This window comes from Macaca nemestrina, chromosome 6, assembly GCF_043159975.1.
Source record: "Macaca nemestrina isolate mMacNem1 chromosome 6, mMacNem.hap1, whole genome shotgun sequence".
NCBI classification, from domain to species: domain Eukaryota; kingdom Metazoa; phylum Chordata; class Mammalia; order Primates; family Cercopithecidae; genus Macaca; species Macaca nemestrina.
Window position 1 is genome coordinate 122224056 of NC_092130.1, and position 11049 is coordinate 122235104.

At 37.2% G+C, this 11049-nt stretch overlaps 1 long non-coding RNA gene across 1 annotated transcript in view; it reads left to right on the plus strand.

The window, feature by feature from the left end:
* The first annotated feature begins 1039 nt into the window (after positions 1-1039).
* The window catches only part of LOC105499362 (uncharacterized), a 76494-nt gene continuing 66484 nt past the window's right edge, over positions 1040-11049 (plus strand). Inside the window, exon 1 of the long non-coding RNA XR_011624292.1 lies at positions 1040-1139. This is a non-coding gene — a long non-coding RNA (uncharacterized lncRNA). The remainder of the gene's footprint in view (positions 1140-11049) is intronic.

An 11049-nucleotide genomic window follows, 5' to 3' on the forward strand; every position in this document is an offset into this window, starting at 1 on the left:
GTCGCCAAAGGCAAGGGTGCACAATAACAATAGACATGAGGAAAGCATCTGGGGAACAGAAATAGAGGACTGTTGGGAGTTAATGCTTAGCATTGACTACGATGTGACACCAATAAGAGTCTCAGTTCTAAACAGGTATGTCACCAGAGTTTGGCATTGAAACATGAAATAGGGCATGTTCATGAAGAGATGTTTGATTTTGATTGATAATATTTATCATTAATAGTACCATTGGTAAGGATTAGACATAACTAAGGAGTGCTGTGGAGTGGACAAATGATAACACTTTTAAAAGACCTTTCATAGAAAATCTCAAACAGCAACATTCCTATATTTACAAAATATCAAGTAGATCCATAATAGAGATAATAAAATATTCAGGGAAAAGTTCAGATGAAGAATATGCTATTATTTTCAAATTCCCACATTCTGACTTTAGTACATTTTAACGTATTTTCTTTTTTTAGGCAATCCTTTCTCCAAAGGGCCATGGATCCCTAAAATTTATATTCTCTTTCTATGTTGGAGTTAATGGCAGTCGGAAGCCTATTAGTTAAGGCTGATTTATTCAGTCAGTTTGTACAGGCAAGGAATGGGGTTAAACTTGGGTGTGCCACTAAAATGGACATCATTTGATAATAAGATGCCTTACTGCCAAACTTCAGGAGTCTCCAAAGCTCTCTCTAGGCTGCAGGTCATTCTTCAGTTTCTCTAATTCTTGTACAAAAAACCCCCACACAAACAAACAGATAATATGGAAATATACTGATTTCATGTTTTTACAATATGTATAAGCTTTTGATTCTTCATTGGCAGCTAGCTGGTCTCCTGAGACATGGTTCTGGATGATATCCAAAAACAAATTTAGTTTCTGAGGAGGAACATTGTGAAATCAGTAAGCAAGCAACCTTGCTGATCCAAGTGAGCAAAATACTTTAGTTGGTGGGTGCTCCAAGCAAAATGCTTAAAGGGATCCAAGAGTTCTAGTTCTCATTTGACTCAGATTCAGTTAAATTTCATTTCTGTGGGATCGCGGATGAAGAGCATCACCAAGTGCAGAAGCTGAGCTGGTGGCCCAGTTGCTCACAGCGGGGCAGCTCACTCACTGCCTCCACACATGCTCTTGTTTTGCCGTGAACGTAAGTGACCTTAAACACATTTTTTCCTAAAATTATAGCAACAAGGGACTTGAAAAAAATGAAACTCATGAGACAGCTATCTCTCTTGGCTCCTGAAAAGGCTGCTCCTTAATTGCCTCAAGAAAGACGAAATGATGGTGCTGACTCTATTTCCCAGGAATCATTGATGGGTCACTTCCGCAATAAATTCAAGAATAGATACTAAGAACAGTTACAGAGTTTTATTTTTGCCTTATATGTTTATAAGGAATTCAACTAACCAGGGCTCAAGAAATGACTTACTTTTTGAATTTTGCAATGATTTCAAATGTAAAGTCACTAAAGACCTCTTGTGCACTTTTAACCTCTCTTCCCTTCCCCCATGTTCTATGTAAATGAAGTATGTTTCTTGAATTGTACCATTAACAGTGCCAGATTATCAATTTTTCTCCCGAACAAAGTTTGGATGCTTTCCTTACAATTTCCTTGTAATATAATTATGACATTTGAAGGAAATAAGAAGTCATCAGAAAATATTTTTAAAAAATTACTGGCAATAATATCTGCTTAATTCTGGAAGGAATCAAGGCTCAGAGCTTAAAGGGCAAAAATGAATAGAAATAACTACATTTCTTACTTGGCCTTCTAGGTAGAGAAGCCTTGTTTACTACCTGTACAAGGCAAACACAACCCCCCCACTCTTTAAAAAAATTGTTAAGTAAAACTTCTCATAGAAAGTGGCGATGGTAAAAAGTGTCAAGAGTTTTTGTTTATTTATTGATTGATTTATGTCCCACATTTTTTTCCAAAAAGATTTAAACCCAAGAAAAGAATATGCTTGAAATATTTAAAAGATTTGTTATGGAAAAAAAAATCAAAGTATGTTACTTAAAAATTGTGATTCTGAACTACATAGGAACTATTTTTTTTTTTTTTTTTTTTTTTTTGAGACGGAGTCTGGCTCTGTTGCCCAGGCTGGAGTGCAGTGGCCGGATCTCAGCTCACTGCAAGCTCTGCCTCCCGGGTTTATGCCATTCTCCATAGGAACTATTTCTTAATGGAATAATTTGAATGACATTTCTTTCTCTCAGTGTTTATTTAACAAATATTTATTGATTCTGTTCTTTGTGTAGTCTTAAGTACTGGTGACCAAGGAGAATATATGACTAAGGTGGGCTTTCAGCCATTCATTCATTCATTTTATATGGGAGATTGGATGAGTGATCTTCACTTTGCTGAGAAATTGCATAAATTATTATTATTTACAATCAAAAAGAAAATTGCTCTTATATTCACTAGATGCTTCACTGTCTCACTAGACCAGTGTTTCCCTACACCTGGCTAATCATCAAATCATTAGAGACACCAGCTAACCATAAATATTCCCAAGCCTCATTGCTGGACCGTTAATCCAATGGGCATGTGGTTGGGTAGTGATGGGAATCTCCAGTTTTATCAAGTAGTCAAGTGATTCTCATACTTTGCAAAGTGTAAATAATGTGGTACAAGAGTATGAACTCTTCTTGGGCAGGAACCATGTCTTGTTTATCTTGGTGTTTAGTGCTTACTATAGTGTTGGGCACATAAGAGGTGCTCAATAAATGTTTGTTAAAAAGAATAGTAAGCATCTCCACAAATAACCTTTCTGGAGGGACTCATTTCTTGCTATATTTTTAACTTCATTGTTGTGTGTGCTTTTTGTCTCTGGATGTTTTTTTTCCACATGGTATAAACACGCTTCCTTTCTACTCACCATATCTTAATACCTCATGTCATCCGGATCATTAGAATTAGTCTGAATAGAAAATTAATGATCTGGCAGGATATTGCTCAGTGTCTTTGGTGTTTGGTAGGAGGATCTTTAGGTAGCAAATCAGTGTCTACAGGACTGGTTATAGATCAGTATTCATCATATTATAGCTTGCATTTATATAGTATCTTTCTCTTGGACTCAAATCCTTCTTCAAACATTATTTAACAAGAACAATCTATTCATCTGTCTGTAGGTGTGTATGTTGTTTTAAGAATGCCTTACACATGAATCTAGTTGATTGGACCACCAAGAATTTAGTAGCAATGATCCTTCCACCTGGCTGCTGGGCCTCAGGGTGCCTGAAAAAGGTGTGTCCCAACAAGTAAAGGCACCTTCCTTTCAGACAGGCAATAGTTTGACACTTAGTTTATAACTAGGTGTTACTTTAGCTGAAGTTGGGGGACAGGCCAAGGGAGGAGTGTCTTGGCAAAGGGGATGGGGTGGATGCTAGAGGTTAGTGACAGACTGACCTGAATCTCAGCTGTGAGGACAGGAAAGATCTGACCCAACAGTCTGAAAAGGCATTGGTAGAAAGTGAAATTGAAGACTGGCATGCTTAAGAGATTTCCCTGAGGTCACTGACTGGTTGACACAGCCATAGATTGAACCGAACTTTGACCTAAACTCCAGTCACCAGACCACATCCTGCAGAGAGAATACTCAACATCCTCAAAGATCTAGTCAGTGACTTTGGCTGGGATGTGATTTGACAGATCACTGTGTTGTCTGGGCAAGGCTAATTGAAAGATTTTCCTCTGAGAAGTATTTCTTCCCCTCTATTGAGAACTAGATTCTAGGAGAAAAATTCCTGAGGTTATTCATCCCATTGCTTCTGGGAACACATATGTGAAAGAACACTTCTTAGTCAAAATAAATTTCCATAGACAATTATCAAGCACTAAAGCTTTTCCCGACAAGGCATGTATTTCTATACTGCTGGTTAGTAACCGATACTACCTAGCATCAGATAATGTTACATTAAATTTATCTGTGTTTGCGGTTTGACTTTTGCATATTCTGAGAATACAAGCCTGAATCACAGGTATTCAGCTATCTAACAGGTTCCCAGTACTCGCCAATCTTTGTAGTAACTTGAGATTTTCCCAGTTGGCTTCAAGTCAGTGGGCCCTGTGGGCAGCACAGGATGCTTATGGAAACTTGGTGTATGCAAATTACTTCCAGGATCTTTGAACCCAGGGGTGGCAAATGTTTTACATAGTAAAGAGAACTAAGGAGACGTGTATTTCTTTCTCCCCCAACCTCATCCTTTCCTCAGGTATAAATCTTATTCGGTATTTTGATTGAACTCATTAATCCCCTATTGAGGCTATGGCTAATGGAGTGAGAATTCACTTTTTCAGAGTTTGTGATTTTCCCTCCAGAAACAGAAATCTAATGATGTAATCACTGAAGAGAATTTTTCTAGAATGGAGAGAAAAGTCACATTTTTGGTACACAGGGAAAGTCAAAGGCTGTATGTAACAGAGTAATACCGGAGTAACAATCCCATCTATCATTTTTAACTCATTATGTGATATCGTACAAGCTGTTTTGCTCCTCCCTCTGATCTCCCATAAACCTAGAAAAAGCTCATTATAGAATCCAGGGAAACTACATTTGTTATGTATTTTCCAGGAGCATGAAATTTATTTCTTATCACAAATCTATAGGATAGACAGATATTTTGTGGCCATTTGACCACAAAAACTATGCCTGAGAAAGGTTAAATAATTTTTCAGGATTACCCAGTTAGTACTAGTGCTGGAACTTGACTCCTGTCTGCCTAGTTTCAGAATTCCTCACAGCGCATCTCCTAACAGGTTAATGGGAAAATAGGTGAAAATCAAAAGACTGTTTTTTGGCTGGGCTTCACAACCAAGTGCATGGACTTAGAAAATTTTGTTCTTTCCAGCATCTATCCTCTTGCTTGCTCTCATTTTATCCCCCAGAAAAACTTGTGGTGCGGGTCCTATTTACAGCCCTGGTGCCAAAGTTTCAACCACAGTGAGAGATCTAAGGATTTCAAGGAAAACTCAAAGCAGCAATATTCAGTCATAGAAGACTCAGAGGTTTGATGCAGAGTTCACTCTCTGAAAGTGAGCGTTCAGGTAAATGCCCAGTTGGGTGTAGATCAGTATTAATAATGTAACTTGTGTTTATGTAATAGCTTTTTCTAGGACTGAAATTTTTCTTCAGACCTATTCAACAAGTACAATGTTTTCATTCCTCTGTAGGTGTGTCTGTTGTCTTAAGGATGCCTTACCCATGTCTTCCAAACTATGTTTACTGGTTGGGTATAGATCAGAGGGTTGCTCTCTCTCTCTAGAACCTTCAGAAAATAATTTCCAGGTCTGATTCAGTGGAGTTGAAATAGCAGTCTAATGCAGTGGTTAATTTACAATGGTTAACTTTAAATTCCCAGGGATTCCTTTTAAGGTTTTCTGAACTATTAAGGGCCCTGGAACTTAATATAAATCACTGTAAACATTTAAGATTCCACCTTTGAAGAAACATATCACCTGAAAATAGAAATTTATAAAAACCAAGTCAATCAGGGAAGTCTATCTTCTCTGAACAAAAGAGTAAGTCCTGGTTTTCATTTTGTTTAAAGTGTTTTCTAGTGCATCCAAAATGCAATTTAAGTTTTAAAAATTTGTTTTTCACATAGTGTTAATCAGCCCTACCTGTCTTCTGCAGTATCTTACAGTGGCAAGGGTCCTGAGTAGCCTGTCAAAACATTTATGTTTTTGTCTTGGCTCTCCCATTAGCTAATGTGTATCCTTGGGCAACTCATCTAATCTCTCTGGATTCCATGGTCATTATTTGTAAATGAGGAGATTGGGCATTTGAGGTATTAAGGTTTCTACCAGGTGTGAAATTCTATGATCTAACTGTATACCATTTGGTTTCTGGGAAGAAAAGAAAGCAAACAACCAAAAAACCCAAACTAAAGATTTTCCTATAGAATTATAGGAAATATAGGAATATAGAATAATATATACATTATTCTACTAATAATTTCTTGTTAATATTTTCTAGAATGCTCTGGTACAAATTCATTTGCTACTGGAAAGAACTCAGGAAATATAACATTACATATTAATACAAATTTTTATTTAAGGGGAAAAGTGTGGGGTTCCAAGTATTTCACGAAGAATTAAGTATTGTACTTGTCTAGTAAACTATTAAACACACACAAAGAAATGAGGAGTACATGGATTATGGGAAGCTGGGAGTAACTTTAATTTTATTCAAGAACACACAGTTTATTTCTCAATATTTTGGTGTTGCAATTGTAATCATGACTTTGTTCCCTTCATCTCTCCTTTTTGGCCAGATAGGCAGACATGTTGTTGTACATAGCAAGGGTGTTGATGGCATCTGAAAGGAAAACAATCTGATTTTTGAACAGATTGTTTTTTATGGGTCAGCACTTTTGTGGCTATAGCAGACCGTGACTGATTAAGACAAATGGTTATTGGATGACTTGAAGGAAAGAGAGGTTCGTTCAGTGAGTGAGTATATAGGGTAATAATTTTGGGCTTGGAGAGCTGTGGGAGTCTCCAGCCACTGAGCGCAAACTCTACTCACAGAGACCCAAACTTGGCAAAATGAGATCTCATTTGGAAGACTTTTTTTTTTTAATATGCTGGAGTATATCAGCTTCTCAGTTGAAAACAGGGAAAATGTTGATACCTTCATTAAACACAATTCTGATAATGCTGAAGAGATGCGATGAAAAGTAAATACAGTGCACGATCTTGCATGTACTGAAAAAAATTTGGACTGAAAAAAATTGTGTAATGGATGTCACTGGGACAAACAGGACAATTGGATTATGGACTTTGAATTCAAAAATAAAATTATATCAGTGTTAAATTTCCTGATTTTAATAATTATGATTATGTAAGAGAATGCTTTTGTTAAAAAATACACAGAAGTATTTAGCAGGAAAGGGGTATAATGTATGCTATTAACTCTTTAGACAGTCTTTTTAAAAACCATGCACATAGAGATAGTAACAGATAAAACAACTTTGCAACTTCTCTGTAAGTTTGATTAAAATACAAAGTTAATAAAAAATAGAAGAGAGAGATAAACAGCTGTCTGATTTTACAGAATTGGGGAGGAAATGCTAACTAGTAACATGTCTTATCACCTTCCCTTTGGCGAGGACCAGCAAGCTGGTAAACTTCTAGCCTAGAAATTCAAGGATTTAGCTGAAAATAAAAGTCCTAAGTTTATTACTACCATGAAACCATAAACTTCCCCTTCTCTCCATACTCAACATCATAACTTATTCTTTTGTATGTTTATCCTTTGTTCTGGATCAGTCTGGGTTAAGAGCTTGAGTTAATCAGTTCCGCTCCTTCAGAAAGTCCTTCTAATACCTTGCCCTAAATCAGAAGAAATATATGTAAAATCTCCCCAGGAACTGGGAAAGACCAGTATTTTTCAAACCAGTGGGCCCTTTCTTGTTGTAAGCCAAGATGTATAGATTATATTTCACTTATCGCCCACCCTGGCTTAGTCTCTTCTCCCTTTTCTTACCATAAAGAGAAAAAAATCCAAATCCTGGCTTTTGTGAAGCCACTTTTTTTTTTTTTTTTTTTTTTTTTTGGCAGGAGGTGGGGCATGCAATTTCTGTTATCTGAATTAGCAGATCAATCAATGCACAATCAATAATACTTTATGACAATTTTTTGTCCTCTGATGGGTCAAATTAAAATGGATATGTCTAATCCCGTTTTCTCTAAGACTTTTGCAAAGTTTAAGGGTGGAGTGAAGGGAGAGAGTCATTGGGAGCTAATAGAGAGAACCACAATTTAGGGTCTTTTATTTAACAAGAGTGTTTCTTTTTACATGTGGATTTTCATTGCTCCTAGAGTATTAACAACATAATACTGAAGATGCCAGTCTCATATTTCCGATTCTCACCCAATGAGCTACCTTTGATATTATCTGGAGTTCATATTCTGAGAGTCTTAGGGAATAAAAGCATTTTCTTGATACTTCATGACTGTAAAAGCATGTCTGATTTGGAGGTTTCATGTAAACTGCCTGTGAAGTAGATGCCACTTTGCAGGAATCTGGTCAGCTGTAACATTCCTGAAGGAGGAGGAGGATGGTTCAGAGAATGCGGTTCTTCTTCGAAACAAAGATTCACATCAGAATCATGAGGCTGAAGGAGGTTAGAAGGATACTTTTGCCTTCAGGGTGTCCCATCTCAGCCACTGGGTACTAGTCTGGGCAGGCAGTGCTTTCGTTGACACCTTCAGGATGAGCAGACAGGGAGAAACTTGTAGTCATTTTTCTTGGCAGAAGCTACAACCCAGCCCAAGTTAATTATGTCTGAGAAGAAGAATAATGTCTGGGCACCTGCAATTTTCAATTTGGGACTTCATGTTCCAGTGCCAAGTATTCTATCAAGCCATTCACATGTATCTTCACAAAGTCCCTTTCTGGTTTCATGTTAGACAATGGGAACACTGAGTTTTAAAAACTCCTTTATAATTGTCTCTGTTTGCTAAGAACTTCATATGTGCCAGAACTGATTAAGTTATGTACCTGCCTCTTGCTATTTAAGAAGATATTATTATTTTTCCCACTTAGCAGTTGAGAAAACTGGGGCTTAGAGAATATCTTGGCCCAAAGCACATGACAAAATAATGTGGAATTGGTGCTTGAAATTAAGCTTATGCGACTAAAAGACTCACAATTAAGCCTACCAGACTTTGCATAAAGTTCTAACATTCCTATTAATTAGAAGGTGGGCATTACTGGTCCTGATTTCACAGTCAGACCTTACTTAGGGATATTTGCCCAAAGCTGCAGAGTTGTTAGAGCTAAACCCAGATCTGCTATTCTCTATTTAACTCTCTTCCTTTCCCTAACAATAAATGTCACCAATCTTGGGGCTCAGAACATGATACCCTAAAGTACAGTGCTTTGGTATGCTGAGTACTTTGAACTGAAAGAGATCGAAAGGGCCTCAGAAGCAAGACCTTCTCCTGCCCTCCTCTCTCCTTTCCCCATTTCTCTCCCAAAGCAGATCATAAAAACTAGAATTCCTCTTTCCCAAGGCAGATCATAGAAACTACAACTGCTCTTCCTCAAAGCCAGCCATAAAACTAGAAATACTACTCTTTGACTTCTCCCTTCTTCCCTAAAAACTCTCATGTAACAGGTGTTCTGCCCTGTACAGGTACAGGGAAGAAATGACAGAGAAGGATGCTGCACAGAGGGAAGGAATGCTACACAAAGAGAGGACTGGAAGCTCCTTCACAAACAGGCCCCGCTAGGTTTCTACCTCAGCCTAGTACCATTACATTATGTCCTTTTTGTCCAATCATGTTTCTACTCAGCTGTCCATTCTTCATCAAACCTAAGCATAGAAATACAAGTTTTCTCTGGGTCTTCACTTTTGAAGGCTCTTATGTAATACAAATTTAATAAATGTTACGATTTTCTGTTGCTAACCTTTTTTGATTATAGGAGTGTCAGCCATGAGCCTTGTGAGGGGTGGGGAAAGATATTACCTTTTTACCCCTACACGGGCAGTGTATTATCCATAGAAAAGTTTCTAATTTAAGAATTAGGGAAATCTGAGAAAATTAAATTCAAAAATATATAATTTGCCTTTTTACTGACTCCTTCCCCACAAACCATAAATACGTTTAAGTCTCTCATCTAAAACAAAACACAATGAAATAAAGCAAAGAAAACAAGAAAATAAACAAACCAAACGCACCTTCTCTCAACTCTGCATCCCTCCTCAGCTCTAGTCCTATTTACTTCTTTCCCTTAGCAGGAAAGTTCCTTGGAAAAAAAAAGTCAACTATTTTCAATTTTTGGCATTCTACTCCTTTTTTAACCTACTGCAGTCTATCTCTTACACACATCTCCCAACTGCACTAAACCTGCCCTGAAAGTTCTTCAATGACCACCCAATGTCAAAGCAAATGGGTCCTCCCCACTTCCCAAAATTTTATTATAAAATTTTTAATTATACAGAAAAACTGAAAGCACTGCTCAGTGAATACCTATATATGTAATACCTATATCTGATAATTAATATTTTACTATATTTTCTTTATCTATAAATCCATTTTTTAAAAAATTGCAATTCCAAGTAACTTGCAGACTTCAGTATACTTCCAAGCACCTCAGGATTCTTAACATAGACAAGAGTTCAGTGCATCCTGATTTTAAGTTGCCATGACATTTTGCCACATCTCTATGCTGGAATTTCCAAATCCATTGTTAATTTCTCCCAACCCTCATATTCAAATGCCTACTGAATAGTTGGCTATCAGTCTTATAATTCTCCTTCTCTTGTCGTATTTCTTCTTTACCTTTATGGCCTTTCACTCTCAATAGGTCTTCTGTCCCCTTTTTCCTACCAATTCTTTAAATATTGATATGTTTGATCTTTCTAGTTTTGACTATATTTTGTGTATCTTTCCCGTTTTCCTGTATCTTAGGTTCAGTTCCCCAAGAAACAGACAATAAAATGGAGATTTGCTTGTGGTAAGTTTATTGGAGAGTGCTCTTAGGAACGACAGAGGTTACAGTTGATCTCAAGCAGAGCCCTGTCTAGGCCTTTTGCCCTTACGTCAAGTGGTGATTGGAAGTCCAATATCATATCTACCTTTGGGAAATGCACTACTGTGAATTGCTGTGTAATATGACTAATGACTTTTCCTGGTTGGGAAGTGTACTATGATTGTTTGCCCAAGGAAAAGGGAAACTTGTGTGTGTGTGTGTGTGTGTGTGTGTATGTGTGTGTGTGTGTGTGTGTGTGTCCAGAGTTACTAATAGGAAACTAGAGGGATTCAAGAAAAATTGGGAAATGTGGACATATCTTTATCACCTTACTAACAGAGAAAGCTTAATGTACGCCTGAACTAGGAAATGGGGTTGTCACATATGGTGATGTAGACTCTCTAATGCCAAACTCCAGGGATTGCCTTTCATCTCATAACCAAATCTACTACTGTTCCATTCAAATGATCTGTTTTCCCCAATTATTTTATGAGACAAGCCCACACTCTTGAATGTATTTTATTTCCCTTCATTTTTATCCATAATGGTTGTTTTGTCTACTTATTTTATCAA